Below are 13,892 nucleotides of genomic sequence, written 5' to 3'. Positions count from 1 at the left end.
CACTTGAGTCATTGAGTCCTAAAGGAGTTCCTTAAATAAAAAAGAAGATCCAGCTGCAACAAAACAAGAGACCCACCACCACACAACCTTAGAAATATGATCAAAAAGCTATTTTAGACTGCTTTCTAGAGCCCTCAGAATTTAATAATATATCTGTAATAACTTTTTCGAAAAAGGTAACTGAATTATGCTGTGAGTGACTGCGGTATAGCTGCATTTTAAATTAATAGTATAAATAAATAAACTTAAACTACATTAACCCATAAAGTACAAGAACTATCACCTACAATTAAAATCTTTAACTTTTGACAAAAATTATATTACAACTACAACTCTTTCTAATGTCGGGGGGGGGGGGGGGGGGGGGGGGGGGGGGGGGGGGGGGGGGGGGGGGGGGGGGGGGGGGGGGGGGGGGGGGGGGGGGGGGGGGGGGGGGTATAATATTTAATCTTTTATAAAAAATATATCTACGGTTGGTTTGAAATACAGATCAAAGAATCATAATGATACGTTTTCAGTATGAAACATGACACACTGTCCAAATCATGAAAACCTTACAATAGATTTTAGTATATGGGTTGGGTAGATCTCCCTGAAATCAAAGCATACGCTACGTTGGAAGTCACCATGGTCACACCTGGCAGCGTTGACGCATAGACCTGATCAGCCTCTGGACAGAGTGCTGTGGGATGTTCCGCCACTCTTCCTGTGCAGCTGCAACCAGCTGGCGAAAGTTGGCTGGTCGCGGTTGTCTCCTGTGGATGGCACTGGCGATTTGGTCCCACAGGTTTTCTATTGGACACAGGTCAGGAGAAAAAGCTGGCCACGTCAAGACCTCGACATTGTTTTCTTGAAATTGTGCAATTGTAATCCTAGCACTGTGTTGTCTTGCATTGCCCTGCTGAAAAATCCGGATTGGCTTGCAGGAATGGAAAAACTGTTGCCTTAAGGACTTTATCAATGTATTGCTGAGCATTAAGGGTGCCCTTAATCTGCACCAAGGCGTTCTTGTGTTAAAGGAAATTCCTCCCCACATCATCACCCTTCCTCCGCTGCACCAGTTGGCTTGAACAATGCAACAGTCAGAATAACACTCACCACAAAGTCTCAACTCATGTTGCAACCAGACGATCTTCATTACTCAAGCAGGGCATGGTTGTGTCCTTCATTATTCTTGCGTTAATTAAAATCATATCTTTTCAAACGGCTTTTTATACAGATTCTTGATCAACTAATTTTGGCAATTTTAACTCAACTCAAATATCTACTTCACACTCTTGCACCAGGGCCCAGTAAATCTTAGCACCAGCACTGAGTAGGGTTACACTCTCCAAATCTCCCAAAAACAACAGACACCCAACAACAATATGTTATCAAGGTTTCTTTCAACTAAAAGTCTCAGTACAGCGAATAAGGTATTCAAGAGTTTAAGTGCCTGACAGGTATTTCTATTCAAGAGATTGGACAATAATTGAGGAAACATATTAACATGCACAGATACCATCCTTAGTAGCAAAATAAATACACATGTTGGAGATCACGTTCCACTATCAGATCACAGTTTAGAAGATCTTACAGTTATCACATTAAAAGGAAATTTATCAAGGACAGAAAAACCTCAGGACTAACACCGTGTCACAATTTTTTTTTTTTTTTTTTTTGGTTCCTGGGTAGTAAGTGTTATTTCCTAATTGCTTATGCCTCAAAAGTATAGAAAATGGTTATTATTCCCCACAAACTTTGCTTTTGTGACCATTGAAATTTACCAATTTTCCAGAACATTCCAGATAGATTCAGTGCTGAGTAAACTTGAAGTAACTTCTAGAACTTTCTAGAACTTTCCAGTAATATAAATAGTAGTATAAATACAGGGGCCTTAAGCCCACCAGTTCAGTTTAGTTCCAGCTGCCTAAGTGGATACATATCTGCATTTTTCTGAGATGGCATCAACAGGCTGCAAGCATCTGGCAGACGCATTTTGCTATGTCTGCGGCCAATTTATCAAGACAAGAGCGAAAAAGTACTCCGTGGAAGCATCTGCTAAGATGTGTGAGGCCTACAAGGCATATTTCGGCATGCCTGTCGGGGATCAAGACAAACTCTGGGCACCTCATTTCACCTGCGAGCACTGCAAAAAAACTCTGGAAGGTGTGATGGACAATTGTTGCTCAGAATTTTATGTTCTAAAATGTGTTAAAATTTTTAAAATTGTAAAAGTTTTTAATTTTAAAAATATATCATATATGAAAAATGTTGCGAGAATCTTTTGCACATTAGTCATGGGTGAAATAAATATATTTTTGTAGGATGGTACAGAGGGAAAAGAGAGCCATGAAGTTCGCTATCCCAAGAACTTGGCAGGAACCCACTGACCACTCAAGCAACTGCTACTTCTGCATGGTGGACCCTTCCAAACGTCGGACTGGCAAGAATGCACCTGCTATCACGTATCCGGACCTTCCTTCATCCATCGTCCTGGTGCCACACTGCCATGAGCTCCCCGTACCCACTCCTCCGGAGAGAGAGCAGCCATCTTTAGAAGAGAGCAGCAAGTCAGAGAGCAAGGAAGACGTTGTAGATCCAGATGACAATTTCAGTGGTGGAGCTGAGGAGAGAAACCCATACTACCCCAACCAAAAAGACCCCAACGACTTTATTAGAGATCTTAGTCTCACCAAGTCCAATTTTCTTTTAATAACAGAGACACTGGGTCCAGTCATCTTTCAGCGTCAATAATTCAAGTGGTTTTTCTTTCTGAATGATTAAAGGGCACAAGTGCAACAGCAAGAACATGATTCCAAGAATCAGATTTCCCTGCAGCTTCACAGAACATTCCAGATAGATTCAGTGCTGAGTAAACTTGAAGTAACTTCTAGAACTTTCTAGAACTTTCCAGTAATATAAATAGTAGTATAAATACAGGGGCCTTAAGCCCACCAGTTCAGTTTAGTTCCAGCTGCCTAAGTGGATACATATCTGCATTTTTCTGAGATGGCATCAACAGGCTGCAAGCATCTGGCAGACGCATTTTGCTATGTCTGCGGCCAATTTATCAAGACAAGAGCAAAAAAGTACTCCGTGGAAGCATCTGCTAAGATGTGTGAGGCCTACAAGGCATATTTCGGCATGCCTGTCGGGGATCAAGACAAACTCTGGGCACCTCATTTCACCTGCGAGCACTGCAAAAAAACTCTGGAAGGTATGATGGACAATTGTTGCTCAGAATTTTATGTTCTAAAATGTGTTAAAATTTTTAAAATTGTAAAAGTTTTTAATTTTAAAAATATATCATATATGAAAAATGTTGCGAGAATCTTTTGCACATTAGTCATGGGTGAAATAAATATATTTTTGTAGGATGGTACAGAGGGAAAAGAGAGCCATGAAGTTCGCTATCCCAAGAACTTGGCAGGAACCCACTGACCACTCAAGCAACTGCTACTTCTGCATGGTGGACCCTTCCAAACGTCGGACTGGCAAGAATGCACCTGCTATCACGTATCCGGACCTTCCTTCATCCATCGTCCTGGTGCCACACTGCCATGAGCTCCCCGTACCCACTCCTCCGGAGAGAGAGCAGCCATCTTTAGAAGAGAGCAGCAAGTCAGAGAGCAAGGAAGACGTTGTAGATCCAGATGACAATTTCAGTGGTGGAGCTGAGGAGAGAAACCCATACTACCCCAACCAAAAAGACCCCAACGACTTTATTAGAGATCTTAGTCTCACCAAGTCCAATGCCGAGCTTTTGATGTCTAGGCTCAAGCAGTGGAACTTGTTGGATGAAAGTGTGCAAGTCACAGATCAGAGGAAGCATCACCAACCTTTTTCCAGCTTCTTCACCCGTAAAGATGGGCTCTGCTTCTGCCACAATGTGATCAGTCTGTTCGAGGCAATCAGAATCTCCTGTAAGCAGAATGAGTGGCGCCTCTTCATTGACAGCTCATCCAGTAGCCTCAAAGCCGTGCTGCTCCATAATGGTAACAAGTACCCATTTTTGTATTACTTTAGTATAAATACATGTTAATTTGGATTCATATGTTGTTTTTTTCTGACTTTCTGTGAATGAAAAAACACAAATTTGCCCGTTTTCTCATTGGAAATAGGTAAATTTCAAAATATCACTGTCCTGGTCACAAAAGCAAAGATGGTGGGGAATAATAGCCATTTTCTATACTTTTGAGGCATAAGTAATTAGGAAATAACACTTACTACCCAGGAACAAAAATTGTGTTACATAGTGTAATCAACCGATCTAATGGAATATATGTAGACAAGCTTACTATCCCACGGTCCAAATGTTATTCTCTTACAGCTGTAACAAACTGTTAGTCTCTCCAGTATTGCACCATATATTACTGGTACTTCACTAAGGCTGCCATATTTACAATGGCATGGTAAGTATATAAAGACAAATACACATATCTAGGACATGTTATTTAATAAGGGGCTGGGCTAGTAATTATAAAAATAGCAAATTGCAATGCAATATAAAAACAAACTATAGAAGACTCCTACAGACTTTTCAGCTGCTCAATGGTCGTTTCTAGTTATGTGTTTTATAAAAGTTTGTTCGTTAGTAAACCAAACAGAGGAGTTTACACAATTAAAGGTACTAGCCTTGTTATTGATAATTCAATTTAGTTACCACAGAAACTAGTGTTTAACTTAATATTTTGTGTACCAATATGCATTCAATAATCTGTGTATATGTATGTGATTTTAATGAAGTGGCTTAATATTATAATTACCCATCTAAACGCACATCATAGAAAGAAAAACAACTACAATATATGGGGTAATTGTCTAATATCTGCTGTGCATGCCCATTTGTTATGAAGAGCAGTATTAGAAGATACATTTTTAAACCTTTTGAACAACTGGAGCATTTTAAACTTTGGAGTAAAAATCTTGTAAAGGCCTTCACACACCAGACGCAATGTGATTTTTCATTGGGCAACAAGATACTTTCACAGCGACATGACTATGCACACCAGAAATGACACAGAGGCACTGCGACAGGTTTGGAAACTGCCAGATCTATACAACTATGTAAACTTGCTATTGACAAAACTATGATCAAGGCTGGTGCATATTTGTCAACATTATGTAGAAATTACATTATGTAGAAGTGTCTTCTGGCTGTGTTCCAATATATGGCAATAACTCATACACACCAGGCTTATCCAGTGCCTTCAAAATGGACTCCCATATATTGTCTTTCAAATCTGTATCTTTATAATTGTAATGCCCTTTGTCTGGGAATTTTCCCACAACAAGTTTAATTGTTTCCTCCGTCATTCTGCAGAGTGTTCTCTGATTGGTTAATTCCCTAGTTGCTATATGAGAAATAAATAAAAAAATAGGATTCAACCCTATTTATTTTGCATCGCCCTAATGTTGCTCCCATTTCGTCTGTGCTGTGGAAGATACTTATCAAAAGTATCGGTTCTATTCATTTTGTTGCACTGCTGCACAGTATTGCTTGTCGCATCCTGTGTGCATAGGCCTTAGAGAGTTATATAATTATATAAACATTCTATATGTAGCCTGCATTCTTCTATTCATAAAACATTTTCTTGAGATTGTACTTTAAGTTGAACAGCTGAGAAATATTGCATTGAGAAAGATTAGTTCTGTTCTAAAATAAAGACAAGAAACTACTCCCTGAAGATAATATCTTTGCCGACAACTCAGAATTCCCAAAGAGAATATTCAAAACTAAAAAACAAAGCACTTTTAAGCCTGAAAAAACATCAGAGGCATAAAGTTCTGTCGAGGAAGACAAGATTGTTTTATTAATGAGAAAATTTTTAGCAGCATGTCTGAATTCTGGGGGTTTGTGAGACTTTGCATATAAAAATAGGCTTTCTGATCTAATCCCGAGACAGAATGACTGATTTTCTGGGTGTTCTATGTAGAATTATACTATAGTTCTTTATGTGTTCTTTCTGGAAACCTTAATTTGTTTAAACATTGATCAATTCAATTCCAGGACTAAAGTATCCTTTTACAAGGCTTTTACAGGACTGATTCAGAATGGAATTTCCTGTTATATCTATTGCATTTAAATTGCCTTGTTTAGCTCTTAAAATTGGATAGTTTAGCCAGTGCAAGTAACTTGATTGGCCAGGTCAACACGGCAACCTGGACATTTAATTAATTGTTTAATTACTTAATTACGAGCACCTGCCATCTATAAAATAAGAAGTGTCTTTCTAAGGTGCTGCAGTTCATTTGCGTCAGTGCTGTACTTACATAAGTTACACCAAGAAAGTTATAACATATTGGAGTAGCAGGAGAGCTGTTCCTATCAATTATCTGATTAAGACTACTTTTGTTATTATAGGTTTTGAAGTGTTGTTTTGTATTGCTTTATATAATTGGCTGACCATTGGTCTTCCACATACAGTTCCCTTTCAATGACCAACAACCACATTACATATGGGATAAGCCTGCCTATTGGTAGGTATTTTCTGAGCTCTCTATACCAGAGCTGCCGATAGGCCCCTTCTGGGACAACAACAACAACAACAGCAGTGTGCTTTGGCCCCTGGGTTTCCCATGGGAGCCCAGGCCGAGCCAGAGCCACATCCTTTGATGGTGGAGGAGGACACATTATATTTAGCGGCCTCCTGGGACGAGGACACTTTCCCCACAGAGATGGAGGAAGAAGAGGGGCCTGCGCCATCAACTGTGGTCGAACCTAACTCTGATCTTTGCAGATCCCTTGGGCGACACCGGCAGAGACCCACCAGTCCGTGTATGGGATGCAGGCAGTGGCTGCCACAGCACAGCCCTTCCCACTGTTCCCTGATTTTATGGAGGAGGTATGCTCCTCTTGGGATTGACTGCCATCAGCTCTGAGTATGTACCCACTCGGCTTGCTTCATTGGAAGGTGCGGAGAAACTAGGCCTGGCAGGATTCCCCCCGGTTCCTCCTCACCGGTTGTTAGCGAGTGCAATCAAGTATCCTCCAATCCATGACTGACACATCACCTACCGCATTCTGACTTCTGGTATTGTGACCCCACCCCCCACCCCCCACACCACCATCCTTTGGATGGCCAACGGTCCAACTGACCCTTGAATGAACTGCCGAACCATCCAGTCTGGGGCATGCACGTTCCGTTATACCGTGCCCTCACAAGTTGGGAGGGAGATTGTTGACACAGATTCATTCACTCTCTGTCATAGCATGGCATTAGGAAAAAGACTGCTAGAAAAAAATTCAAGTACAGACCAAAAACAAAAGTTTCTAGTTAATAAAATGGCTCTAGAAGAAAAAACTGCTGAAGGCGAAAATGAAGTGCAGACTCATGGGGCAATGAACAGGGGCGGCCCCAGAAATAATTAGCCTCTGGGGACTGGAGCCAAGGAGAACATTTTGGGATTAATAAGCTCTGACAACCCAAAGCAACCTCATTTATGCTTCTGTAGCAACTGTAATCTCTGAAGTCATTATCTTGATTGAGCAATAATATAAATACATACATTGCCAATGTATCTGATCCTGTATATTGTGTTGTGTGAGTGTTTTATATGACAAATAACTTTAATTAACACAAGCTAAGTTATTCCACACAAGGTACAAACGAGAAATAAAAAGACAGCATTTGTATTACAGGTAAATGCATCATATTACTTATTAAACTAAAATTAAATGAACAAAACACATTTGTATAAGATTTTTCACTGTGCAAAATTGCGTATGAACTTTTGTTCAACTTCCAGTAAACAAAATTATATTATATTATGTTAAAAAAATAATAACATATCCCTGATGCCTGATTTTAAGAGTGTTTATTGATAAAGCTGAATAAAATAAAATGTGTGTAGGCTATGTACAACAATTAAACATACTCATAAGCTTTGGTAAAGCTGTCATATATCGCATCCATTCTAATAATCAGTTTTCAGAACATTTTTGCAGTAAATGTCCACTAATACTGCCAAAAACTTAAGATACAATTTCAGTAAGTCTTTCAACACTAAGGAGTTACACTACCCTAGGATAATTAAATAAACAGTATTCATACTGGAAAAAAAATTAAAAGTCATAGATAAACATAGTACATGAGATCAGTTTACTGCTGTTATTTTCCTAGACTTGTACATGGGTCTGCAGTGTTGAAATAGTTAAAACATGAACTAGCTTTACATGATTTGCCTACATCGTTAAACGTCTATCTACCGGTAAAATGTAAAATCTGCTAAGCTACTTATTTAAACAACATGTAAATTAATCTATAAAAAGCACCAGAACACGAACCTGATAAAATCAAACTCATGAAAGTAAACTGATGTATGTGAATTCTTATTGTTGTGTCTGGTTCATTTATTTATCTACATTCTGAAGACAGAACTCTCTGGAGTTTTTAATTTTTTTTTTATTTTTTATTAATTTATTTATTTAGCATATAAATATATATATATATATATATATATATATATATATATATATATATACACACACACACACACACACACACACACACACACACACACACACACACACACACACACATACACTGAGTGTACAAAACTGCTCCTGCTCCTCCACCTGCTCTTTCTATGAAATAGACTGACGAGGTGAATCCAGGTGAAAGCTATGATTCCTTATTGATGTAACCTGTTAAATCCACTTCAATCAGTGTAGATGAAGGGGAGACAGGTTAAAGAAGGATTTTTAAGCCTTGACACAACTGAGACATGGATTGTGTACGTGTGCCATTCAGAGGGTACATGGGCAAGACAAAAGATTTAAGTGCCTTTGAACAGGGTATGGTAGTAGGTGCCAGGTGCGTCGGTTTGAGTGTGTCAAGAACTGCAGCGCTGTTGGGTTTTTCAGGCTCAACTGTTTCCCGTGTGTATTCAGGAATGGTTCCACGAACATGACAGTGAATTCAGCTTACTGCAGTGGCTTGCCCAGTCATCAGATACCAGCCAACTTGACACAACTGTGGGAAGCATTGCAGTCAACATGGGCCAGAATCCCTGTGGAACGGTTTCAACATCTCGTAGAGTCCATGCCCCGACGAATTGAGGCTATTCTAGGGCAAAAGGGGGTGTAACTCAATATTAGGAAGGTGTTCCTAATGTTTTGTACACTCATATATATATATATATATATATATATATATATATATATATATATATATATATATATATATATATATATATATATATATATATTAAATGTGTGCTGTTACACAACGACGTTTGACAAATTCATTCTACCAAACTTCCATGTGTTGCTGCAACTGTTTAAGTAAGATGGTTGTATTGTTTTGACTTTTTTTTGACATCCTGACCACTTTCTTACACTTTTAAATTGTAGTCCACTGCACTCTGCTTCCAAGATGGCTTCACATGTCCTCTTCAGAAGCCGTTCAGAACTACAGCTCCCATCATCCTTCTGCACACATATATGAGCGGTAAGATGATGGGAAATGTAGTTCTGAAGGGCTTCTGAAGAGGACATATGAAGCCATCTTGGAAACATAGTGTAGTGGACTGCAATTTAAAAGTGAATAAAAGTGGGGCTCTTGAGTGGTGTATCGAGCTGAGGCACTGCTTGCAGTGCATGGTGCTCCAATATAGGCAGGAGCAGACTGGTCTTGAATCCTGTCTATAGCATTGCCAGGGTTTCCTCGGAGGACCGTGCAAGTGCGACACTTTGAGGCAGCCTTTCTGGTGCCTGAAGGTTTGGGCCATTAGCATTCTCTAGCTATACATCGACTCCTCCAAATGTTATGAAAGTTATGGGATGCGCACTCTGGACCTGCACGGAATATAAGGAAACACGAGGGATTGGAGATAGGAAGGGGTAGTATGATGGATTTTAGCCCAGGTTCATTCTCACCCCTGGCTACTTCTCATGACGGGGGTGAGAATTAGCCTAGGTTACCTGGGGTTGAACATTAGGATGTGATACCTGTCGCTTGATTCAGTGCTCTCTCACTGGTTACTAATGATGACATTAGAGCATTTACAATTGTTACAAATTACCAGAGAGAAAAATACCTGTCTTTCTCTTGCTAGTCTGTAATTATAACTAACAACAAAGTTTTGTGCAGAGACAGTGCAGATTAGGCAAAAACAAGCTGATTATACAATTATCACCTGGATTGCACCAGCTACCTACACAATCTGTGTGATGGGCTAAAGCCCCCCCCCCAAGCCTTATGGCAGAACCACCCCTGGCATGAAGATGAAGAAGGACCATTTTGTTTGGTATTATTGTAGATGTTCTTATGCATTCTGTGAGTCTACAATTTGCGTTAATATTATTTTATATAACATATTCCTGTCTCAATAAGTTCAATTTGAGACAGTGGAAGAGCATAAAATGTAGGTTGTTGTTTCACCTCACTAATATTAGGTAATCCACATAGTCCAATCTATTGTACAACTGTGTATGTGGTGCATCATTGCTTACCTTTGAATTATCACCCCCCCCCCCAAAGAATTCACTAAAGGATTACAGTAGTGCTGGTTCAGTAACATTTTATACCTTTTACTTATATCTGCAGGGTGTGTCAACAGAATTGACACAGAGGAAGAAATTCAATGTGATCAATAAGAAACAGATCTTTATTTAAGAAATTGCAAGTCTGTTCAGTTGTATTAAATTCATCTACAGGTACAGTAAATTAAGTTTTTATGTGATCATTTTACATGTGCAATACAAAAAAAAGCCCAAAAACTTGTTTTTAAAGATTTTGCAACAGTATAACAGGATCCATTAACTCACCTTTCTTACATATAAGTAAATTAAATTGCCCTCAGGATTATTGTGGTGAGTGGTACTTATGTCATATAATGTATCGATTATTTTCTAGGCTATTGTGGCAAATGCAAGTCGCATAAAACAATACTGTAGTATTGTTTTCCATTTCTGTGACACTGTTTCTGAAAACTTTCAGATTGTCTCAAGGATTACAGTTAAGGCAAGTGGACATGATAGCAGATGGCAATGCAGGAAGCTCCATAACTCTAACCATCTGTAAGGTTTGTATCAAGTTAATGGAAAACCATCCTACCAAGAAAAGTCAGCTTTTAGGAAGTTGGAGATAATTTGTTGTTATCAATGAAAGCAACTTCAGACACAAACAAACATCCTGACCACTTTCTTACACTTTTATTTAATTCATTTTTTTATTTGTTTTTCCATTTTTTCTCTTTTCATCCAGTTTTTGTAATGATAGCCCGCGTCCTCCAACACACGCCTGTCTAATCGTCTGTTTTTCACGTGCAGGTCCAGAGCGTGCATCCCATAACTTTCATAACATTTGGAGGAGTCGATATATAGCTAGAGAATGCGAATGGCCCAAACCTGCAGGCACCAGAGAGTGGCAGTCTTAATTTGTGTGTATATATATATATATATATATATATATATATATATATATATATATATATATATATATATATATATATATATGTGTGTGTGTGTGTATATATAAAGAACACATTGTGTATACATTAATTACTTTTTTTGTACTTTTTAAATGTAAATAATTTGATTTTTGTTACCTATCTTAAATGTATCAGCATGTTTAAATCTCCTCTTAAATGCTGTAGTTCCATAGGACTCTTTACATAATTAGTCGTCTTAACCTCAGTATTTGCTTTCAAAATCATTAAGAAGAGCAATATGTAAAGTAATATTTTACAGATTGATGGGAGATGTAGTTCTGAAGGGCTCAAAATGACTGCATTGGTGGTTCTAGTGTTAATTAATACAAATATGTAGGCTACATGATATCCAATAATAATTGTCTCTAATAGTAACTTTTTGTCTTTAATAGTATGGAAGAAGCAGATTCTCTAACACCTGGCAACACAAAAAATGGGTTTATGGCATGCTCGGTGTGAAAGACAGAGGGTAGAAACCTATCCTAAGGCTTGTATATAAACGTTCTCGACTTAATTTGATACTTTTGAATGTCCATCATGTGTGCCCAGGCAGTAACAGCTTGAGCGATGAATGGCGGGCTTATAGAAGAGTGCTGACAACTCTTGGGTACAACCACTTCTCAGTTATTCACAGGAGGGGGTTTGTACCCACATCTGGAAAATTTAGAAAGGGCATGGGGAACTTATAAAGCCCAGGCATGGAGACTAAGAGTGAACAGGTCAGAAAGCCTGCTGAAGGAACATCTGGATGTAATTGAATAGATATACTGGCTAGGTAAACGCCACCCTGATGGCAGGCAGTTTTATGATATACACACACAGTTCCCTCTCTAATTGTCTCCATGGGGTGTTTATTTAAAGTTTTAAAGATACACCTTAATGAACATGTAGAACAAAGGTGTCCAATTCTGGTCCTGGAGCACAGCAGTATATTTAGGTTTTCATTCCACCTGTGCGCTTAATTACCTATAGTATTACTCCAGGATTTTTTAACAATTACTACAGTTTACTATATTAAGCAATAACGTTTTTATAGGGTATTGTAAGTAATTGTTGTGTTAATTGAACCAATTTAACTACTTATGTTCTGAAGGTGATGGAAAGAGACCTCAAAACTTATCTGTTCAGACTACACTTACACTTCTCAACTGTCCTATTTTGTTTTCTGGCATATCTTAATATGATGTTTCAGAATTTTGTAGTATGTTAGTTCATGTACACTTTTTATTAATAAAAAGAACACCTTGTTTTGAGTGCAAAATGAATGGTTTGATGTTTTATGTGCTCTCTAATTAATACTTAAACACATGTTTTTTTGTAAATTTGCAAATATTACCTTCTAAATTGGAATTGTGTTTGATTGACATCTTTATATGGAAATCAATAAGTATTCAACACGTCTAATATTAAATACTTTATGACTCGAGTAAGTAACTGAAGCAAATTCTATCAAGTTAAGTGGATAAATTGTCCTAGGAATAGAATATAACTTCCTGTTTTAGAGTGTGTAAGAAATGTATTTTGTTTGTTGAAATGTGCAACTCAGAGGAGTCATCTCGTAAATGCAAAGAATTTGAACATTGCCCCATTTCTGTGATAATTTCAATATATAATCAACTGAGGTTGATAACATATTATTAGTTTGGTACATCACGTCTAAACTAAGTTAACACGGTAAAACTAATTTGCTAAATTAGGTACTGGAATGTTGAATTCCGTTCTGAATGGGAAGTTGAAGTAATTCACGTGGATATTTACATGATCAATTACGAGAAACAGGTCTTGAAAATATAAATGCAAAGTAGACACTTTGTGTGATAAGACATATTCAATATTAGTGTATTAACCATGTATGCTAATGATGTTACAGTCATTGTAATCGTTTGACTATGGAATCAATGAACTGTACACTATTGACCCATATCTCTAACCAATAGCCTTTCCTTTCTGTAATACTACATGTTGTGTGAATGTCAATTATTGTCTAAGGTAATCCGCGTTCTACATGATATGATCAAATCAAATCAAATCAAACTTTATTTATAAAGTGCCTTTCATGGCGAGCCATCCCAAGGCACTTTTAACAAAAAGAAAAGAACATTCAGAAGTGCATTTAGTACAATAAAAACAATATAAACAATAAAAAACAGCAAGAGAAAATAACATTTTAAAATTATAGCAAATAAAGCAAAAGACGAAGCACTCAAACCAAATACATAGGGATAAAACTATATATATATATAAAAGTATATTTTCAATTTATTTTTAAAAATTGCCAATGTAGATTCTCAAGTCACTTAAGAAGATCCTTAAATCATATGAATATGGCCCTCTTGCTCACCAGCAAGAAATAACAACAAAATGTAAATAGTAGGCAACTTGAACTGCCATTTTGTTTTATTGTTGTAGAGATATACAGTAGTACATTACATTGAATACTGAAAGAATACTAGTAACTAATTATACATTTTGAA

Source organism: Polyodon spathula, chromosome 11 (assembly GCF_017654505.1).
Source record: "Polyodon spathula isolate WHYD16114869_AA chromosome 11, ASM1765450v1, whole genome shotgun sequence".
In the NCBI taxonomy this organism is placed as follows: Eukaryota; Metazoa; Chordata; class Actinopteri; order Acipenseriformes; family Polyodontidae; genus Polyodon; species Polyodon spathula.
The sequence above is the reverse complement of the archived record's forward strand: the minus strand, read 5'-3'. Positions refer to the sequence as shown.